The sequence below is a fragment of the Danio rerio genome, chromosome 4 (genome assembly GCF_049306965.1).
Source record: "Danio rerio strain Tuebingen ecotype United States chromosome 4, GRCz12tu, whole genome shotgun sequence".
Taxonomy (NCBI): domain Eukaryota; kingdom Metazoa; phylum Chordata; class Actinopteri; order Cypriniformes; family Danionidae; genus Danio; species Danio rerio.
The window spans coordinates 47035001-47055000 of NC_133179.1; the positions used below are offsets into that span (position 1 = coordinate 47035001).

General features: G+C 42.0%; 3 protein-coding genes and 24 non-coding genes across 37 annotated transcripts in view; 25 read left to right on the top strand and 2 right to left on the bottom strand.

Moving 5' to 3' along the window:
* The window catches only part of zgc:174653, a 954986-nt gene that overhangs the window by 790171 nt on the left and 144815 nt on the right, over positions 1-20000 (top strand). The window lies entirely within an intron of this gene.
* Positions 1-20000, bottom strand: part of znf1065 (zinc finger protein 1065) — a 207657-nt gene that overhangs the window by 160425 nt on the left and 27232 nt on the right. The gene's annotated exons all lie outside the window — the stretch shown is intronic.
* LOC108183924 (uncharacterized) overlaps positions 1-20000 on the bottom strand; it is a 667181-nt gene that overhangs the window by 110163 nt on the left and 537018 nt on the right. The window lies entirely within an intron of this gene.
* trnai-aau (transfer RNA isoleucine (anticodon AAU)) lies at positions 32-105 on the top strand. Its single transcript has one exon. It is a non-coding gene; the product is annotated as a tRNA-Ile (tRNA).
* Positions 1064-1135, top strand: trnaq-cug (transfer RNA glutamine (anticodon CUG)). Its single transcript has one exon. It is a non-coding gene; the product is annotated as a tRNA-Gln (tRNA).
* trnai-aau (transfer RNA isoleucine (anticodon AAU)) lies at positions 1238-1311 on the top strand. Its single transcript has one exon. It is a non-coding gene; the product is annotated as a tRNA-Ile (tRNA).
* On the top strand, positions 1400-1472 carry trnaf-gaa (transfer RNA phenylalanine (anticodon GAA)). The gene has a single exon. It is a non-coding gene; the product is annotated as a tRNA-Phe (tRNA).
* trnaq-cug (transfer RNA glutamine (anticodon CUG)) lies at positions 2267-2338 on the top strand. Its single transcript has one exon. It is a non-coding gene; the product is annotated as a tRNA-Gln (tRNA).
* trnai-aau (transfer RNA isoleucine (anticodon AAU)) lies at positions 2441-2514 on the top strand. The gene has a single exon. It is a non-coding gene; the product is annotated as a tRNA-Ile (tRNA).
* trnaf-gaa (transfer RNA phenylalanine (anticodon GAA)) lies at positions 2603-2675 on the top strand. The gene has a single exon. It is a non-coding gene; the product is annotated as a tRNA-Phe (tRNA).
* On the top strand, positions 3473-3544 carry trnaq-cug (transfer RNA glutamine (anticodon CUG)). Its single transcript has one exon. It is a non-coding gene; the product is annotated as a tRNA-Gln (tRNA).
* On the top strand, positions 3647-3720 carry trnai-aau (transfer RNA isoleucine (anticodon AAU)). Its single transcript has one exon. It is a non-coding gene; the product is annotated as a tRNA-Ile (tRNA).
* Positions 3808-3880, top strand: trnaf-gaa (transfer RNA phenylalanine (anticodon GAA)). The gene has a single exon. It is a non-coding gene; the product is annotated as a tRNA-Phe (tRNA).
* On the top strand, positions 4675-4746 carry trnaq-cug (transfer RNA glutamine (anticodon CUG)). The gene has a single exon. It is a non-coding gene; the product is annotated as a tRNA-Gln (tRNA).
* trnai-aau (transfer RNA isoleucine (anticodon AAU)) lies at positions 4849-4922 on the top strand. The gene has a single exon. It is a non-coding gene; the product is annotated as a tRNA-Ile (tRNA).
* On the top strand, positions 5011-5083 carry trnaf-gaa (transfer RNA phenylalanine (anticodon GAA)). Its single transcript has one exon. It is a non-coding gene; the product is annotated as a tRNA-Phe (tRNA).
* trnai-aau (transfer RNA isoleucine (anticodon AAU)) lies at positions 6055-6128 on the top strand. Its single transcript has one exon. It is a non-coding gene; the product is annotated as a tRNA-Ile (tRNA).
* Positions 6217-6289, top strand: trnaf-gaa (transfer RNA phenylalanine (anticodon GAA)). Its single transcript has one exon. It is a non-coding gene; the product is annotated as a tRNA-Phe (tRNA).
* Positions 7084-7155, top strand: trnaq-cug (transfer RNA glutamine (anticodon CUG)). Its single transcript has one exon. It is a non-coding gene; the product is annotated as a tRNA-Gln (tRNA).
* Positions 7258-7331, top strand: trnai-aau (transfer RNA isoleucine (anticodon AAU)). Its single transcript has one exon. It is a non-coding gene; the product is annotated as a tRNA-Ile (tRNA).
* Positions 8282-8353, top strand: trnaq-cug (transfer RNA glutamine (anticodon CUG)). Its single transcript has one exon. It is a non-coding gene; the product is annotated as a tRNA-Gln (tRNA).
* On the top strand, positions 8616-8688 carry trnaf-gaa (transfer RNA phenylalanine (anticodon GAA)). The gene has a single exon. It is a non-coding gene; the product is annotated as a tRNA-Phe (tRNA).
* Positions 9483-9554, top strand: trnaq-cug (transfer RNA glutamine (anticodon CUG)). The gene has a single exon. It is a non-coding gene; the product is annotated as a tRNA-Gln (tRNA).
* trnai-aau (transfer RNA isoleucine (anticodon AAU)) lies at positions 9657-9730 on the top strand. Its single transcript has one exon. It is a non-coding gene; the product is annotated as a tRNA-Ile (tRNA).
* On the top strand, positions 9818-9890 carry trnaf-gaa (transfer RNA phenylalanine (anticodon GAA)). Its single transcript has one exon. It is a non-coding gene; the product is annotated as a tRNA-Phe (tRNA).
* On the top strand, positions 10665-10736 carry trnaq-cug (transfer RNA glutamine (anticodon CUG)). The gene has a single exon. It is a non-coding gene; the product is annotated as a tRNA-Gln (tRNA).
* trnai-aau (transfer RNA isoleucine (anticodon AAU)) lies at positions 10839-10912 on the top strand. The gene has a single exon. It is a non-coding gene; the product is annotated as a tRNA-Ile (tRNA).

The following is a 20000-nucleotide window of genomic DNA, read 5'->3' on the forward strand; positions in this document are numbered from 1 at the left end:
TCTGAGCTTTTTAGCAAACATGGCAGAAACTGGCCGGTTAGCTCAGCTGGTTAGAGCGTGGTGCTAATAACGCCAAGGTCGCGGGTTCGATCCCCGTACTGGCCAAACTTTTACCCTTTAAGGCCTCAGAGGCATTTCAGGATTCTGCTTAGTCTCACAGACACGAATGCTGCAGGATTCTTGTGAACAGGCAGCTGAAATTGCTCAGTTGGGAGAGCGTTAAACTGAAGATCTAAAAGTCCCTGGTTTGATCCTGGGTTTCGGCAAAACAGTGATGTTGTTCTATTTTGTGCACAAGGGTCAGGTGACTGAAAGTCACCCAAAAAGCCTAGCTGCTTCACCCTTAAGTCCATCTGCTTCCACTTGACCAAAACACTATCTTCCTCCCAGATGGTCACGTTGCTTCTGGCGATGATTCCAATGGCCTGATCGACAGCACTCTATAATGCTATGTATTTAGCGCTTTGATGTCCCACTGCTGACACGCTGCTGAATAAAAGAAAACTGTGACTTGATAGGGCTTCTGAAGGGTTGCAATGATATGTACTACACAGAAACCGGCAAAGCTGACGTAAGTAGTTTCGCTTTAAACCCTCAAGGTGCCACCAGCTTTGCAATAAAAGCCAATGTAAAAAGGCATGAAAACAGAGGTGGAGAATGCAGTCATTGTTCCCGCTACCTCTCCCATGCAAAGCAAGCGCTTAACCATGAGCTAATTCCCCTCAAAGCAATCAATAATTGGCGATTTTCGACGTGGTCAAAATAGAAAAAAAAGATCACATTTGCTCTGTGGTGGCCTCTTTGCCCTGCCTGCCGTTTAGTCGTCAAAATGCCTGGAATAGTGCGCTTTTCTTTTGAAGGCCCTACCTGGTCCTGCTCCAGTAAACGTGTGAGGAGCCCTGCATGCCGAATGACGAGTTACTCAGAAATCAATGCACATTGGCACTGCCTTGTATTGACATTCTGCTACTTTCTGGCAAGGCCGTTTTCTTTTTTTTTTTTTTTTTTTTTTTTTTTACATTATTTTCTCTTTGGCCCGGGCAGCACCAAGCAGAAGACTTGAGGTTCCATGGTGTAATGGTTAGCACTCTGGACTCTGAATCCAGCGATCCGAGTTCAAATTTCGGTGGGACCTTGTTTTTTTACCAGCACCGCACAAAAAAAGCTGGAATAGCATTCTTATCTCTTGAAGAAAATGACAGTTACTCTGAGCTTTTTAGCAAACATGGCAGAAAGTGGCCGGTTAGCTCAGCTGGTTAGAGCGTGGTGCTAATAACGCCAAGGTCGCGGGTTCGATCCCCATACTGGCCAAACTTTTACCCTTTAAGGCCTCAGAGGCATTTCAGGATTCTGCTTAGTCTCACAGACACGAATTCTGCAGGATTCTTGTGAAAAGGCAGCCGAAATTGCTCAGTTGGGAGAGCGTTAAACTGAAGATTTTAAGGTCCCTGGTTCGATTCTGGGTTTCGGCAAAACAGTGATGTTGTTCTATTTTGTGCACAAGGGTCAGGTGACTGAAAGTCACCCAAAAAGCCTAGCTGCTTCACCCTTAAGTCCATCTGCTTCCACTTGACCAAAACACTATCTTCCTCCCAGATGGTCACGTTGCTTCTGGCGATGATTCCAATGGCCTGATCGACAGCACTCTATAATGCTATGTATTTAGCGCTTTGATGTCCCACTGCGGACACGCTGCTGAATAAAAGAAAACTGTGACTTGATAGGGCTTCTGAAGGGTTGCAATGATATGTACTGCACAGAAACCGGCAAAGCTGACGTAAGTATTTTCGCTTTAAACCCTCAAGGTGCCACCAGCTTTGCAATAAAAGCCAATGTAAAAAGGCATGAAAACAGAGGTGGAGAATGCAGTCATTGTTCCCGCTACCTCTCCCATGCAAAGCGAGCGCTTAACCATGAGCTAATTCCCCTCAAAGCAATCAATAATTGGCGATTTTCGACGTGGTCAAAATAGAAAAAAAAGATCACATTTGCTCTGTGGTGGCCTCTTTGCCCTGCCTGCCGTTTAGTCATCAAAATGCCTGGAATAGTGTGCTTTTCTTTTGAAGGCCCTACCTGGTCCTGCTCCAGTAAACGTGTGAGGAGCCCTGCATGCCGAATGACGAGTTACTCAGAAATTAATGCACATTGGCACTGCCTTGTATTGACATTCTGCTACTTTCTGGCAAGGCCGTTTTCTTTTTTTTTTTTTTTTTTGTTTTTACATTATTTTCTCTTTGGCCCGGGCAGCACCAAGGAGAAGACTTGAGGTTCCATGGTGTAATGGTTAGCACTCTGGACTCTGAATCCAGCGATCCGAGTTCAAATCTCGGTGGGACCATGTTTTTTTACCAGCACCGCACAAAAAAAGCTGGAATAGCATTCTAATCTCTTGAAGAAAATGACAGTTACTCTGAGCTTTTTAGCAAACTTGGCAGAAAGTGGCCGGTTAGCTCAGCTGGTTAGAGCGTGGTGCTAATAATGCCAAGGTCGCGGATTCGATCCCCGTACTGGCCAAACTTTTACCCTTTAAGGCCTCAGAGGCATTTCAGGATTCTGCTTAGTCTCACAGACACGAATTCTGCAGGATTCTTGTGAAAAGGCATCCGAAATTGCTCAGTTGGGAGAGCGTTAAACTGAAGATCTAAAGGTCCCTGGTTCGATTCTGGGTTTCGGCAAAACAGTGATGTTGTTCTATTTTGTGCACAAGGGTCAGGTGACTGAAAGTCACCCAAAAAGCCTAGCTGCTTCACCCTTAAGTCCACCTGCTTCCACTTGACCAAAACACTATCTTCCTCCCAGATGGTCACGTTGCTTCTGGCGATGATTCCAATGGCCTGATCGACAGCACTCTATAATGCTATGTATTTAGCGCTTTGATGTCCCACTGCGGACACGCTGCTGAATAAAAGAAAACTGTGACTTGATAGGGCTTCTGAAGGGTTGCAATGATATGTACTGCACAGAAACCGGCAAAGCTGACGTAAGTAGTTTCGCTTTAAACCCTCAAGGTGCCACCAGCTTTGCAATAAAAGCCAATGTAAAAAGGCATGAAAACAGAGGTGGAGAATGCAGTCATTGTTCCCGCTACCTCTCCCATGCAAAGCGAGCGCTTAACCATGAGCTAATTCCCCTCAAAGCAATCAATAATTGACGATTTTCGACGTGGTCAAAATAGAAAAAAAAGATCACATTTGCTCTGTGGTGGCCTCTTTGCCCTGCCTGCCGTTTAGTCGTCAAAATGCCTGGAATAGTGCGCTTTTCTTTTGAAGGCCCTACCTGGTCCTGCTCCAGTAAACGTGTGAGGAGCCCTGCATGCCGAATGACGAGTTACTCAGAAATCAATGCACATTGGCACTGCCTTGTATTGACATTCTGCTACTTTCTGGAAAGGCCGTTTTCTTTTTTTTTTTTTTTTTTTTTTTTTTTACATTATTTTCTCTTTGGCCCGGGCAGCACCAAGCAGAAGACTTGAGGTTCCATGGTGTAATGGTTAGCACTCTGGACTCTGAATCCAGCGATCCGAGTTCAAATTTCGGTGGGACCTTGTTTTTTTACCAGCACCGCACAAAAAAAGCTGGAATAGCATTCTTATCTCTTGAAGAAAATGACAGTTACTCTGAGCTTTTTAGCAAACATGGCAGAAAGTGGCCGGTTAGCTCAGCTGGTTAGAGCGTGGTGCTAATAACGCCAAGGTCGCGGGTTCGATCCCCGTACTGGCCAAACTTTTACCCTTTAAGGCCTCAGAGGCATTTCAGGATTCTGCTTAGTCTCACAAACACGAATGCAGCAGGATACTTTGAAAAAGCAGGCCAAATAGCTTAGTTGGGAGAGCGTTGGACTGAAGAGCTGAAGGTCCCTGGTTCGATCCCGGGTTTCGCCAAAACAGTGGTGTTGTTCTATTTTGTGCACAAGGGCCAGGTGACTGAGTCACCCAAAAAGCCTAGCTGCTTCACCCATAAGTCCACCTGCTTCCACTTGACCAAAACGCTATCTTCCTCCCAGATAGTCACGTTGCTTCTGGCGATGATTCCAATGGCCTGATCGACAGCACTCTATAATGCTATGTATTTAGCGCTTTGATGTCCCACTGCTGACACGCTGCTGAATAAAAGAAAACTGTGACTTGATAGGGCTTCTGAAGGGTTGCAATGATATGTACTACACAGAAACCGGCAAAGCTGACGTAAGTAGTTTCGCTTTAAACCCTCAAGGTGCCAACAGCTTTGCAATAAAAGCCAATGTAAAAAGGCATGAAAACAGAGGTGGAGAATGCAGTCATTGTTCCCGCTACCTCTCCCATGCAAAGCGAGCGCTTAACCATGAGCTAATTCCCCTCAAAGCAATCAATAATTGGCGATTTTCGACGTGGTCAAAATAGAAAAAAAAAGATCACATTTGCTCTGTGGTGGCCTCTTTGCCCTGCCTGCCGTTTAGTCGTCAAAATGCCTGGAATAGTGCGCTTTTCTTTTGAAGGCCCTACCTGGTCCTGCTCCAGTAAACGTGTGAGGAGCCCTGCATGCCGAATGACGAGTTACTCAGAAATCAGTGCACATTGGCACTGCCTTGTATTGACATTCTGCTACTTTCTGGCAAGGCCGTTTTCTTTTTTTTTTTTTTTTTTTTTTTTTACATTATTTTCTCTTTGGCCCGGGCAGCACCAAGCAGAAGACTTGAGGTTCCATGGTGTAATGGTTAGCACTCTGGACTCTGAATCCAGCGATCCGAGTTCAAATCTCGGTGGGACCTTGTTTTTTTACCAGCACCGCACAAAAAAAGCTGGAATAGCATTCTTATCTCTTGAAGAAAATGACAGTTACTCTGAGCTTTTTAGCAAACATGGCAGAAAGTGGCCGGTTAGCTCAGCTGGTTAGAGCGTGGTGCTAATAACGCCAAGGTCGCGGGTTCGATCCCCATACTGGCCAAACTTTTACCCTTTAAGGCCTCAGAGGCATTTCAGGATTCTGCTTAGTCTCACAGACACGAATTCTGCAGGATTCTTGTGAAAAGGCAGCCGAAATTGCTCAGTTGGGAGAGCGTTAAACTGAAGATTTTAAGGTCCCTGGTTCGATTCTGGGTTTCGGCAAAACAGTGATGTTGTTCTATTTTGTGCACAAGGGTCAGGTGACTGAAAGTCACCCAAAAAGCCTAGCTGCTTCACCCTTAAGTCCATCTGCTTCCACTTGACCAAAACACTATCTTCCTCCCAGATGGTCACGTTGCTTCTGGCGATGATTCCAATGGCCTGATCGACAGCACTCTATAATGCTATGTATTTAGCGCTTTGATGTCCCACTGCGGACACGCTGCTGAATAAAAGAAAACTGTGACTTGATAGGGCTTCTGAAGGGTTGCAATGATATGTACTGCACAGAAACCGGCAAAGCTGACGTAAGTAGTTTCGCTTTAAACCCTCAAGGTGCCACCAGCTTTGCAATAAAAGCCAATGTAAAAAGGCATGAAAACAGAGGTGGAGAATGCAGTCATTGTTCCCGCTACCTCTCCCATGCAAAGCGAGCGCTTAACCATGAGCTAATTCCCCTCAAAGCAATCAATAATTGGCGATTTTCGACGTGGTCAAAATAGAAAAAAAAGATCACATTTGCTCTGTGGTGGCCTCTTTGCCCTGCCTGCCGTTTAGTCGTCAAAATGCCTGGAATAGTGCGCTTTTCTTTTGAAGGCCCTACCTGGTCCTGCTCCAGTAAACGTGTGAGGAGCCCTGCATGCCGAATGACGAGTTACTCAGAAATCAATGCACATTGGCACTGCCTTGTATTGACATTCTGCTACTTTCTGGCAAGGCCGTTTTCTTTTTTTTTTTCTTTTTTTTTTTTTTTACATTATTTTCTCTTTGGCCCGGGCAGCACCAAGCAGAAGACTTGAGGTTCCATGGTGTAATGGTTAGCACTCTGGACTCTGAATCCAGCGATCCAAGTTCAAATTTCGGTGGGACCTTGTTTTTTTACCAGCACCGCACAAAAAAAGCTGGAATAGCATTCTTATCTCTTGAAGAAAATGACAGTTACTCTGAGATTTTTAGCAAACATGGCAGAAAGTGGCCGGTTAGCTCAGCTGGTTAGAGCGTGGTGCTAATAACGCCAAGGTCGCGGGTTCGATCCCCATACTGGCCAAACTTTTACCCTTTAAGGCCTCAGAGGCATTTCAGGATTCTGCTTAGTCTCACAGACACGAATTCTGCAGGATTCTTGTGAAAAGGCAGCCGAAATTGCTCAGTTGGGAGAGCGTTAAACTGAAGATTTTAAGGTCCCTGGTTCGATTCTGGGTTTCGGCAAAACAGTGATGTTGTTCTATTTTGTGCACAAGGGTCAGGTGACTGAAAGTCACCCAAAAAGCCTAGCTGCTTCACCCTTAAGTCCATCTGCTTCCACTTGACCAAAACACTATCTTCCTCCCAGATGGTCACGTTGCTTCTGGCGATGATTCCAATGGCCTGATCGACAGCACTCTATAATGCTATGTATTTAGCGCTTTGATGTCCCATTGCTGACACGCTGCTGAATAAAAGAAAACTGTGACTTGATAGGGCTTCTAAAGGGTTGCAATGATATGTACTACACAGAAACCGGCAAAGCTGACGTAAGTAGTTTCGCTTTAAACCCTCAAGGTGCCACCAGCTTTGCAATAAAAGCCAATGTAAAAAGGCATGAAAACAGAGGTGGAGAATGCAGTCATTGTTCCCGCTACCTCTCCCATGCAAAGCGAGCGCTTAACCATGAGCTAATTCCCCTCAAAGCAATCAATAATTGGCGATTTTCGACGTGGTCAAAATAGAAAAAAAAGATCACATTTGCTCTGTGGTGGCCTCTTTGCCCTGCCTGCCGTTTAGTCGTCAAAATGCCTGGAATAGTGCGCTTTTCTTTTGAAGGCCCTACCTGGTCCTGCTCCAGTAAACGTGTGAGGAGCCCTGCATGCCGAATGACGAGTTACTCAGAAATCAATGCACATTGGCACTGCCTTGTATTGACATTCTGCTACTTTCTGGCAAGGCCGTTTTCTTTTTTTTTTTTGTTTTTGTTTTTACATTATTTTCTCTTTGGCCCGGGCAGCACCAAGCAGAAGACTTGAGGTTCCATGGTGTAATGGTTAGCACTCTGGACTCTGAATCCAGCGATCCGAGTTCAAATCTCGGTGGGACCTTGTTTTTTTACCAGCACCGCACAAAAAAAGCTGGAATAGCATTCTTATCTCTTGAAGAAAATGACAGTTACTCTGAGCTTTTTAGCAAACATGGCAGAAAGTGGCCGGTTAGCTCAGCTGGTTAGAGCGTGGTGCTAATAACGCCAAGGTCGCGGGTTCGATCCCCGTACTGGCCAAACTTTTACCCTTTAAGGCCTCAGAGGCATTTCAGGATTCTGCTTAGTCTCACAGACACGAATGCAGCAGGATACTTTGAAAAAGCAGGCCAAATAGCTTAGTTGGGAGAGCGTTGGACTGAAGAGCTGAAGATCCCTGGTTCGATCCCGGGTTTCGCCAAAACAGTGGTGTTGTTCTATTTTGTGCACAAGGGCCAGGTGACTGAGTCACCCAAAAAGCCTAGCTGCTTCACCCATAAGTCCACCTGCTTCCACTTGACCAAAACGCTATCTTCCTCCCAGATAGTCACATTGCTTCTGGCGATGATTCCAATGGCCTGATCGACAGCACTCTATAATGCTATGTATTTAGCGCTTTGATGTCCCACTGCGGACACGCTGCTGAATAAAAGAAAACTGTGACTTGATAGGGCTTCTGAAGGGTTGCAATGATATGTACTACACAGAAACCGGCAAAGCTGACGTAAGTAGTTTCGCTTTAAACCCTCAAGGTGCCACCAGCTTTGCAATAAAAGCCAATGTAAAAAGGCATGAAAACAGAGGTGGAGAATGCAGTCATTGTTCCCGCTACTTCTCCCATGCAAAGCGAGCGCTTAACCATGAGCTAATTCCCCTCAAAGCAATCAATAATTGGCGATTTTCGACGTGGTCAAAATAGAAAAAAAAGATCACATTTGCTCTGTGGTGGCCTCTTTGCCCTGCCTGCCGTTTAGTTGTCAAAATGCCTGGAATAGTGCGCTTTTCTTTTGAAGGCCCTACCTAGTCCTGCTCCAGTAAACGTGTGAGGAGCCCTGCATGCCGAATGACGAGTTACTCAGAAATCAATGCACATTGGCACTGCCTTGTATTGACATTCTGCTACTTTCTGGCAAGGCCGTTTTCTTTTTTTTTTTTTTTGTTTTTTACATTATTTTCTCTTTGGCCCGGGCAGCACCAAGCAGAAGACTTGAGGTTCCATGGTGTAATGGTTAGCACTCTGGACTCTGAATCCAGCGATCCGAGTTCAAATCTCGCTGGGACCTTGTTTTTTTTACCAGCACCGCACAAAAAAAGCTGGAATAGCATTCTTATCTCTTGAAGAAAATGACAGTTACTCTGAGCTTTTCAGCAAACATGGCAGAAAGTGGCTGGTTAGCTCAGCTGGTTAGAGTGTGGTAATAACGCCAAGGTCGCGGGTTCGATCCCCGTACTGGCCAAACTTTTACCCTTTAAGGCCTCAGAGGCATTTCAGGATTCTGCTTAGTCTCACAGACATGAATGCTGCAGGATTCTTGTGAAAAGGCAGCTGAAATTGCTCAGTTGGGAGAGCGTTAAACTGAAGATCTAAAGGTCCATGGTTCGATCCTGGGTTTCGGCAAAACAGTGATGTTGTTCTATTTTGTGCACAAGGGTCAGGTGACTGAAAGTCACCCAAAAAGCCTAGCTGCTTCACCCTTAAGTCCATCTGCTTCCACTTGACCAAAACACTATCTTCCTCCCAGATGGTCAGGTTGCTTCTGGCGATGATTCCAATGGCCTGATCGACAGCACTCTATAATGCTATGTATTTAGCGCTTTGATGTCCCACTGCGGACACGCTGCTGAATAAAAGAAAACTGTGACTTGATAGGGCTTCTGAAGGGTTGCAATGATATGTACTACACAGAAACCGGCAAAGCTGACGTAAGTAGTTTCGCTTTAAACCCTCAAGGTGCCACCAGCTTTGCAATAAAAGCCAATGTAAAAAGGCATGAAAACAGAGGTGGAGAATGCAGTCATTGTTCCCGCTACCTCTCCCATGCAAAGCGAGCGCTTAACCATGAGCTAATTCCCCTCAAAGCAATCAATAATTGGCGATTTTCGACGTGGTCAAAATAGAAAAAAAAGATCACATTTGCTCTGTGGTGGCCTCTTTGCCCTGCCTGCCGTTTAGTCGTCAAAATGCCTGGAATAGTGCGCTTTTCTTTTGAAGGCCCTACCTAGTCCTGCTCCAGTAAACGTGTGAGGAGCCCTGCATGCCGAATGACGAGTTACTCAGAAATCAATGCACATTGGCACTGCCTTGTATTGACATTCTGCTACTTTCTGGCAAGGCCGTTTTCTTTTTTTTTTTTGTTTTTGTTTTTACATTATTTTCTCTTTGGCCCGGGCAGCACCAAGCAGAAGACTTGAGGTTCCATGGTGTAATGGTTAGCACTCTGGACTCTGAATCCAGCGATCCGAGTTCAAATCTCGGTGGGACCTTGTTTTTTTACCAGCACCGCACAAAAAAAGCTGGAATAGCATTCTTATCTCTTGAAGAAAATGACAGTTACTCTGAGCTTTTTAGCAAACATGGCAGAAAGTGGCCGGTTAGCTCAGCTGGTTAGAGCGTGGTGCTAATAACGCCAAGGTCGCGGGTTCGATCCCCGTACTGGCCAAACTTTTACCCTTTAAGGCCTCAGAGGCATTTCAGGATTCTGCTTAGTCTCACAGACACGAATGCAGCAGGATACTTTGAAAAAGCAGGCCAAATAGCTTAGTTGGGAGAGCGTTGGACTGAAGAGCTGAAGGTCCCTGGTTCGATCCCGGGTTTCGCCAAAACAGTGGTGTTGTTCTATTTTGTGCACAAGGGCCAGGTGACTGAGTCACCCAAAAAGCCTAGCTGCTTCACCCATAAGTCCACCTGCTTCCACTTGACCAAAACGCTATCTTCCTCCCAGATAGTCACATTGCTTCTGGCGATGATTCCAATGGCCTGATCGACAGCACTCTATAATGCTATGTATTTAGCGCTTTGATGTCCCACTGCGGACACGCTGCTGAATAAAAGAAAACTGTGACTTGATAGGGCTTCTGAAGGGTTGCAATGATATGTACTACACAGAAACCGGCAAAGCTGACGTAAGTAGTTTCGCTTGAAACCCTCAAGGTGCCACCAGCTTTGCAATAAAAGCCAATGTAAAAAGGCATGAAAACAGAGGTGGAGAATGCAGTCATTGTTCCCGCTACTTCTCCCATGCAAAGCGAGCGCTTAACCATGAGCTAATTCCCCTCAAAGCAATCAATAATTGGCGATTTTCGACGTGGTCAAAATAGAAAAAAAAGATCACATTTGCTCTGTGGTGGCCTCTTTGCCCTGCCTGCCGTTTAGTTGTCAAAATGCCTGGAATAGTGCGCTTTTCTTTTGAAGGCCCTACCTAGTCCTGCTCCAGTAAACGTGTGAGGAGCCCTGCATGCCGAATGACGAGTTACTCAGAAATCAATGCACATTGGCACTGCCTTGTATTGACATTCTGCTACTTTCTGGCAAGGCCGTTTTGTTTTTCACATTATTTTCTCTTTAGCCCGAGTAGCACCAAGTAGAAGACTTGAGGTTCCATGGTGTAATGGTTAGCACTCTGGACTCTGAATCCAGCGATCCGAGTTCAAATCTCGGTGGGACCTTGTTTTTTTACCAGCACCGCACAAAAAAAGCTGGAATAGCATTCTTATATCTTGAAGAAAATGACAGTTACTCTGAGCTTTTGAGCAAACATGGCAGAAAGTGGCCGGTTAGCTCAGCTGGTTAGAGCGAAGTGCTAATAACGCCAAGGGCGCGGGTTCGATCTCCGTACTGGCCAAACTTTTACCCTTTAAGGCCTCAGAGGCATTTCAGGATTCTGCTTAGTCTCACAGACATGAATGCTGCAGGATACTTGTGAAAAGGCAGTCGAAACAGCTCAGTTGGGAGAGCGTTAGACTGAAGATCTAAAGGTCCCTGGTTCGATCCCGGGGTTGTAAAACAGTGCTGTTGTTCTATTTTGTGCACAAGGGGCAGGTGACTGAAGGCCCTACCTGGTCCTGCTCCAGTAAACGTGTGAGGAGCCCTGCATGCCGAATGACGAGTTACTCAGAAATCAATGCACATTGCCACCGCCTTGTATTGACATTCTGCTACTTTCTGGCAAGGCCGTTTTATAATTTTTTTTTTTTTTATATTTTTTTTCTTTAGCCTGGGCAGCACCAACTGGAAGACTTTTATTAAGCTTGGCAGTAAGTGGCCAGTTAGCTCATACTGCCACCTGTAAGTCGTGGTTATTCTTGGTCACACCGGCCAATCACTTTGTGAGCTGGAACCAAGATTCACCCTATTCTTGGTTAAGGCAGCCAATCGTGTTCTGAGTTACAATGAACGCTATGGCCAATCAGAGCCCTTATACCATCCATGATTTGTACTGTAATAAAAGATTTCGTTGCGGATTAATTCGGAAACCAATTGCAAAGTAAGTATTTTTTTAACAAGGTGGTTTAAATGAATAACCATTACAGTAACGTTAATTACTACAACATAATTATTATATGATTGTTATAGATGTTTTATAACGTTATTTGGTAAGATTAATGTTAGCCGACCAAGCAAACTGTACAGTTTTACTACAAACATTTTAATGCAGTTTTTAATTAATTAATATGGATCATGCATGATTGCATCACTAATAATAAACCAACAATATAAGGGTCACACATCAATCCATTACAAATAATAATGTTATTATTATTAATGATGGATTAAATTGTGACCCTTATATTATTGGTTTATTATTAGTGATGCAATCATGCGTGATCCATATTGTTTTATGCTTTATGATTAGTGATGTATTATGCGTGAGCATTATTAGATTAGTTTATGATTAGTGATGTAGTGATATGTGAGCGTCATTATACTATTTGTTTATAATTAATGACTGATGAATTGAGCCTTATATTTATTATTAGTGAAGTGATTCATTAATGTGTGAGAATAATGCATGGGCATTATTGTAACTATGGTAGTAAATGACAATATAAAGTGAAGTAATGTATAATAACTGCATTAAAATGTTTGTAGTAAAACTGTACAGTGTGCTTGGTCGGCTAACATTAATCTTAACAAACAACGTCATATAACATCTATAACAATCATATAATAATTGTGTTGTTGTAATTAATGTTACTGTAATGGTTATTCATTTAAACAAACTTGTTATAAAAATACTTACTTTGTAATTGTTGTCCGAATTAATCCACAACGAAATCTGTTAATACAGTACAAATCATGAATGTTATAAGGGCTCTGATTGGCCATAGCGTTCATTGTAACTTGGAACATGATTGGCTGCCGTAACCAAGAATAGGGTGAATCTTGGTTCCAGCTCGGGACAAGATTGGCCAGCGTAACCAAGAATTTAAAAAAATCTTGGTTCTAACTCGGACCGTGATTGGCCGGTGTAACCAAGAATAACCACGAATTACAAGTGGCAGTATGCGCCACTGGCCCAGTCTGCGTCAGCAGTGCTCATTAGCATGCTGCTTGGAAAGAGGACACGGCTCGGTCAACATGCAGTTCCTTCAATGCTTGCTGTGCTTTCTTGTCATGGCAAGTTGTGGTGTCGATAGGATGCTCTAACACAGAGCATGTGACAGTCCCTCCCAAGAAGAACTGTGATCCAGGCTCTGAGACTTTCTCTTCTCCAGGAGGAGGTTGCAAATGTTATTAAAGAGTTATTTTTGTCAGAGCAGCTGCAGCACACCTGGGTGGAAGCCCACAGCTAGGCTTGATGGTCCAGCCTGGTGGTCTAGTAATTAGGATTCGGCGCTCTCACCGCCGTGGCCCGAGTTCGATTCCTGGTCAGGGAACTTCCTTTTCACCTCCATGGTGAACTTCGAGCAGTGGTGCCGATGATATCTTCGCAAAGGCAAGAAAGCGGCTCTGAGCACAAAATACATCCTTTGAGCTGGAATCGAACCTGCGACCTAAGAATTGGTCCTACAGTCCTACACTCTACCAACTGAGCTATCGAAGTCTTACATAGCAGTTCCACAACCACACCCTATAAGGTAGCTGCAGTCCGACCGCTGGCCAAAAAGGACAGGAGCAAAAGTACTTAAGCCTTCCCATACCGGGAGTCGAACCCGGGTCACCTGGGTGAAAATCAGGAATCCTGACTGCTAGACCATATGGAAATTGCCACTTTTAAAACCCAGTCTTGGCACAAACTCCAGTTCTTTCTGATCGCTGGCACGTCCCTGCTCCGCTTGAACAAGTGCCACTCATACACTTACGCATTCTCTCATACACAGTTTCTTGGTTTCCACAACCGAGAAACTTCTGATCCATAGTCATAAGCGCTATCCTTTGTGCCACTCTGTCCAGCACTTTGTTAGCACATTGCTTGAAGCAAGGACAAGGCTCTGTCAACCCGGAGTTCCTTCACCACACATTCTGCTTTGTTTTTTTATGGCAAGAGGTTGTGTGGATGGGATGTTCTTACAGGATTCCTGACAGTCCCTCCATGGAAGACCTGAGATCCAGGGTCGGAGACTCTCTCCTCTCCAAGAGGAAGTTAAAAGTATTTTGTGTCTCTGTGTCAGAGCACTTTTTATGGTTGCTGCAGCTCAGAGACCTACAAGTGGAGGAGATTACACTGCAAGTTGGCTGGATGACCTCTAAGGGGTCGGCAGTTATGCCACACGTAGGCTGGGTTTGCAATTGATGTAGCTGTAGTAGACATTCATAAAAATAAATAAAAATAAAACTGCTTACTCTGAGGTTGTGTTTAGGGTTGGGGTAGGTGTAAAATTGAATAAAACATAGCGGGTTACTGTGAGGTTGGGCCTAGGGCTGGGGTAGGTGTGATTTTAATAAACTGCAATAGGTTGTATTCTGTGCCATGTACAAGACATTGAATCAATGAAACCCACATGGAGGTTTGTTACTGTGAGGTTGGGTTAAGAGTTGTGGTAGGTTGTGTTGTAAAATAGCAATCAGTTTTTTATTATTATTGTCTCTTTTTCTTTTAATCAAACAATTATTTGTATTGGTCATGTAAGGGTCATATATTAACTGAACTTCTAATGTTGTGGGTGAGTGCTGTGCATACTAATTAGCATTTTTGCAGAAGTAGATACATGCGGGTCCAAAATTAAATTCAGCTCTGCAGAAACTTCCTGTCTGTAGAGAGGTGTTAAAACTGAACACAAAACATAGAAAGATGTATACTTTGTTGTTGGGCAGAGAATTCGTAGAAAAAGAGGAAGTATGTCGAAGGTGTGGCCAATGGAGGACTGAACAATGACTGACAAGTGACGTTACACCAAAACTCCACCTGTTAAGATCAGTTGTGTATATATGCTGAAGTCAGGAAATGTATGTTTGTTGCGAACCTCTTGAATGTAATTCTTGTATTGCATTGGGGTAATGTAACCCAGAGCTCTGTCATCGAATTATTCATTTGTATCCAATAAATTGTTACGATTTTTGACATTGAAGAAAAACCTCTCCAGACCTTTTCTCTTGAACACGCATGGAATAGAGATAGAAATTCCAACAATATGTTAAAATATATTTGAAAAATATTATATACATAGAGAGAGAGAAAGACAGAGACATTAATCCGATGAGATAGAAACTAGAAAAATAGTTGCACTTGTAACACTTTGAGGAAGTGACACTTTAAGGAACTGAGATTTGATGTGAGAGGACAAGATTGAGTTTAGGTGCAAAAACTAAATAGAACAATAATATTAGTAATAATAATGATTAAAAAAAAATAAAAAATTGTTATGGCTTACACTGGCTGTTTTCATCTATGAAAGTCAGCTGCATAAGACTATCTAAGCCATCATCTAGGGTCAAAGAAAAATCATGGACACTTAGTGGATGTGGATGAACAAGATGAAGTGAGTTTAATTTTTCTAAATTTAAAAAGGATAAACACCAAGAAAGAAATCGATAATTAAACATTGCATTTCAGATATAAAAATATATATTAAACAAACATGAGGGGTCAAGGCCTAATATGAACCCTGAGATATAGCAATAATGTTGAACAATTTTGTCACATGGTAGGCCATGTCATAATTTGTGTTTTATGAATAATAACCCAACTGTGTCTTGTTTTTTAGTCTCCACCATCATAGTGCCCTACAGCTTTGCCTGCAGACTAAGCAGACCATAGTGCTGAGTGGATGGGAGTGAAGATGCCAAACTTTACTTAAAACTATTATTAAAGGTTAAATTGATTTTAAACTTAATAAAACCTGTCTCATTGGTTAGACTCTAGAATGTGGTCTCAGTGGCTCACATGGTTCTTGAGTGCATGTTTCCCTAACATCAGAGATACCAAGTTCTGAAGGAAATCTGAGAAGGAGGTGGCAGTGGAGAAGAGCAGTAACTGGTCTCCATGAGACATTATTCCAAAGACGGGTAAGACTCTCGTTGGCCACCGGGAGCGACCTGAGCCAGGAATTTTGTCGCGGAAGACTAGGCACCTGTACAGGTAGGCAGGTGTTGAGTGAGATGGTTGTGGAGCGGAGCAGTGATGCTTGAAAGGCCTAGAGCATCTGAGTATGGAGGGGCACTGTGAAAGATCAGTGGTCTGCCTCAGAAATGTGGGCTCCTCCAAACCAGACCACAGCAAACTGCTAAATATGTCTGGAGATCAGACACTCAGAAAAAGGAACTTGTGGGTAAAGTAAGAGGCAGGGTGCTGTCAAGAACCATTTGAGACCATATGATGACTGGTAATATGAAAGAGACAGAATTTATTAAGGTTTTGTTATGAAAATAATAACTAAGAAAAAGACTTAAAGGAAAATATACAATGAATCTCTAAATGTATAATGTTGAAATGATATTTAACTATTTTTGCAAATTTTCATAGGTTTACTGATACAGGGCATGAACAGGATATAGGAGGAAGTACAATGTATAGTGGTGACTAAAGAAGAAGAAACAACTATTGGTAACTGGAAGTCATTTGAATTATACATTTTGATGGAATTGATTATTTAAGTAAAGATTTACTAAAAGCAAAATATTATGTTGAATCATCTAAATTAAGATGGGATATTAAAAACTAGAAAAGGTTGGTATCAGAAAAAAAAATATTTATGCGTAAAGAAGAAATTTGAACATGAAAAATTGAACTCACGTGATTGGGTAAAAATTAACAGTTCTAATCTGATAAAAGAATTGAAACATAATAAGAGAGTTTAAGAAAACAGATTTTCTTTCACATATAACCATGTGAAGAAGTTTAATGATGAAGTCAAAATACAGCTGAAAGAAACGGATGAGGAAATGTAGTGATTTTTAGTTAGCTTATAAAAGTATATAAAAAGTGTATGGGCAACTAGTTGAACCGAAATGACGTAAATTATTTTTATTCTTTTATTTTAGACATATTATTTTTTTATCTTTTATGTGAAGACATTCTTTATGTTTTTTTATCTTTTAGTTTAAGAAATTTTTATGCTTTTTATCTTTTATTTTAAGACATTTGTATGTTTTTTTTCGTAATCTTTTATTTTAAGACATTTTAAGATTATTTTATTTTAAACACATCATTATGAATTTAACATTCTTTTATTTGAAGAGGATTTTAAGATTCTTTTATTTGAACACATTTTTAAAGATTATTTTAGTTTGAGCCATTGTTGTTTTTAAATCTTTCATTTAAAGACACTTTAAGATTTTTATTTTAAGCCATTGTGGTTTTTGAGCCTTTTATTTGAAGAGATTCTTAAGATTTTTATTTTATTTTAATCACATTGTTGTGTTTTTGATTTTCCCATTTTAAGACATTGAGAAAAAAAAAAGGAATCTAGTTTAAATATGTTTGAATTTTGGTTTTAATCATTTGGTGACGAGTTTGAGTTGTTAGTTTAATAACATTGTTACGATTAACTTCTGAATCTTTCATTTTAATAATTGTTGAGTTGAATCCTACTTTGAAGTTGTTGATTTTTCATCCTAAATCTCAATTGTAATTTTTGTGCTGTAATGAATTTAAAATGTTGAAATTCAGTTTGAACTATTCATGGAGATTATAATTTTGTATTAGTGAATTTCTAATTCCAATCACATGTGTTTTCACAGGTGTTGATCTTTGATCGTAGTTATACAGTGGGATTTTTAATTAGAGCATATCTTTATGGGTGTGGATTTCCTTTTAATCAGATTTTTATATTTTTATGTTGGAGTTTTTAAATTTTGTTTACATTTTTATTATTGTCATTCTTATTCTAATTTTGTTGGGGAAGAAGAAGAAAAAATTACCTTTATTGATAAAGTGTATAAGAATGTGACTTCAAGAGGGAAGAGACTGCACCACTGAAGAGGAGAACCAAGAGTGTAGAAATTATAAACTGAATCTAAAAAAGTTAAAGAAATTTAGTTGAAAGGGGTTATAGGCATCATCTAACATAATGAATGAGCACTATAATGTTAACGATTGTTTTGAATAAGAGGTAAAACAAAGATTTAGGCAAAGGCCTGCAGTAATGACAATGGGACATTTTTGTGGAGATTTGATTATCTGTTTTTGTTTTTCTCTGCTCCAGAGAGGAGCAGAAAAGGGGAATTGTTGGAGAAAAGGAATTTATTTTCATTACTTTTGTGTTTTTTTATTAGGAAAATGTTTAGACTAACAACAGATTAATCAATCTTTTCTATTGTATTATAAAACATCTTGACCAGACAAACTTCCTCTTTTTTACTGTGCTGCATACTTTTTAGAAGAACTGCTGACAAGTGGAAAAAGCAGAATAAGAATAAATTTAGGTTTGTTCCAGAAGTCTAGACATGTCACAAGTTGTCATGATGCTTGTAGAAGTGTGAAATATATTAAAGATGCACGGAAGTGTTCAGTTCTGGTATGCAGAGAAAGGTTGCAGAAAGAGGAAGTAATGTCCAGGGGTAACAAAGGGCCAAGGGACTGCAGAATGACTGATAAGTGACGTTAAACCAAAACTCCACCTGTTAAGGTCAGTTGTGTATATATGCTGGAGTCAGGAAATGGATGTTAGTTGCGAACATCTTGAATGTAATTCTTGTATTCCATTGGGGTAATAAAACCCAGAGCTCTGTCATCGAATTATTCATTTGTATCTAATAAATTACTAATATTTTTAGCATTGAAGAAAACCCTCTCCAGACCTTTTCTTATTGAACACGTATGGAATTGGCAAGATATTCCAACAGTAGAGCATGAGACTCTTAATTTCAGAGTCCTGGGTTCGAGCCCCACGTTGGGCGTTTCTGTTACTTTTCTCTCTCTCTCTCAGCAAACTTACATTAGGGTTCTTATAGCAGACCTTTTGAAACAAAGTTCCGCCTTTCTACCACTGTAGGTGACTTCTTACTCAGTCTCTGTGGCGCAATAGGTTAGCGCTTTCGGCTGTTAACTGAAAGGTTGGTGGTTCAACCCCACCCAGGGACGAATTAGGCATTTTGCTGCCTTGCAACTGCTAACACGTGCACTGGGCATATGTCCTGGGCCACATTCTGTCCAGCGTTACAAAATGAAATCAGGATTTAGCAGAAGATTGTCACGGGTAGGGAAGGTATTACAGAAAACGGTGTCTAGCTCTTAAACGAGCTTCAGCCGGCTAGGTCAGTCAGTAGAGCATGAGACTCTTATTCTCAGGGTCGTGGGTTCGAGCCCCACGTTGGGTGTTTCTGTTGCCTCTCTCTCAGCAAACTTTCATTAGGCTTCATATAGCAGACCTTTTGAAACAAAGTTCCGCCTTTCTACCACTGTAGGTGACTTTTTACTAAGTTTGTAAGGCGCAATCAGTTAGCGCGTTCAACTGTTAACTGAAAGGTTGGTGGTTCAAGCCCACCCAGGGGCGAATTAAGCATTTTGCTGCCTTGCAACTGCTAACACGTGCACTGGACATATATCCTGGGCCACATTCTGTCCAGCGTTACAAGATGAAATCAGGATTTAGCAGAAGGTTGAACGCCCAACGTTGGGCGTTTCTGTTACTTTCCACATTTTCACATTTTAGGTGCTTTATTGGCATGACAAATAACTGTACATTCATATTGCCAAAGCAGTGCAGCGTCGCTGCGTACAGACAAGACAGTGCAAAAAGGGCAGTAGTGCAAACAAATATGAACATAAAATATAATATAGAAATAAAGAAAAGAAATGTAAAAAAATAAAAATAGATTAATAAAAATAACAATATATCAGTAAAATTAAAAATATTAATAAAAATAAAAATAGATTAATGGTAATTTGTGAAACAGGATAAAGGTGGTGACAATAATATAAACAGTAAGTCCACAAGTAAAGAGTTCCTGTGTTGTGTGTTGGAGACAGTGGAGCGGATCATTGTGGGTTCCTCAGACGGTGGCAAGAGTGCACAAACTGAGCTGCTAACACACAGCAGCACACACACTCCCCCAGTAGGATGGGCAGTTTCTCACTGTTTGACAGGGACTCACAGTTTTTGTGTGTGTGTGTGAGTTTCGGGTAGAACTTCTCCCGGATCTCTGAGTATTTTGTGCACTCCGTAAGGAAGTGCAGTTCTGTTTCAATCGGCTGCTGAGGGCAGTGTGGGCACAGCCGCTCCTCCACCGGCAGCCATGTTTGTCTGTGCCGGCCCGTCTCTATAGCCAGCTGGTGTCCACTGAGTCTGTATCTGCTCAGGGTGTTCCTCAGACCTTTATCTGTCACTGTGTGAAGATAGTCTGCCAGAGTATATTGTCTCTTCAGGGCCAGATAACACTGCATTCTGCTCTGCAGTTGTGTTTGAGTGTCCCAGTGGTGTGTGTAGCTGTTCTTGATCTGGTTGTGATCTGAGTCAGTGGCAGGAGTGTGTTCAGCTCCTCAGGAGACGTCTCAGAGACCCTGAAGCTCTGGGCCAGCTGGGAGAGTGGGTCTGCTCTTCTGCTGAGTT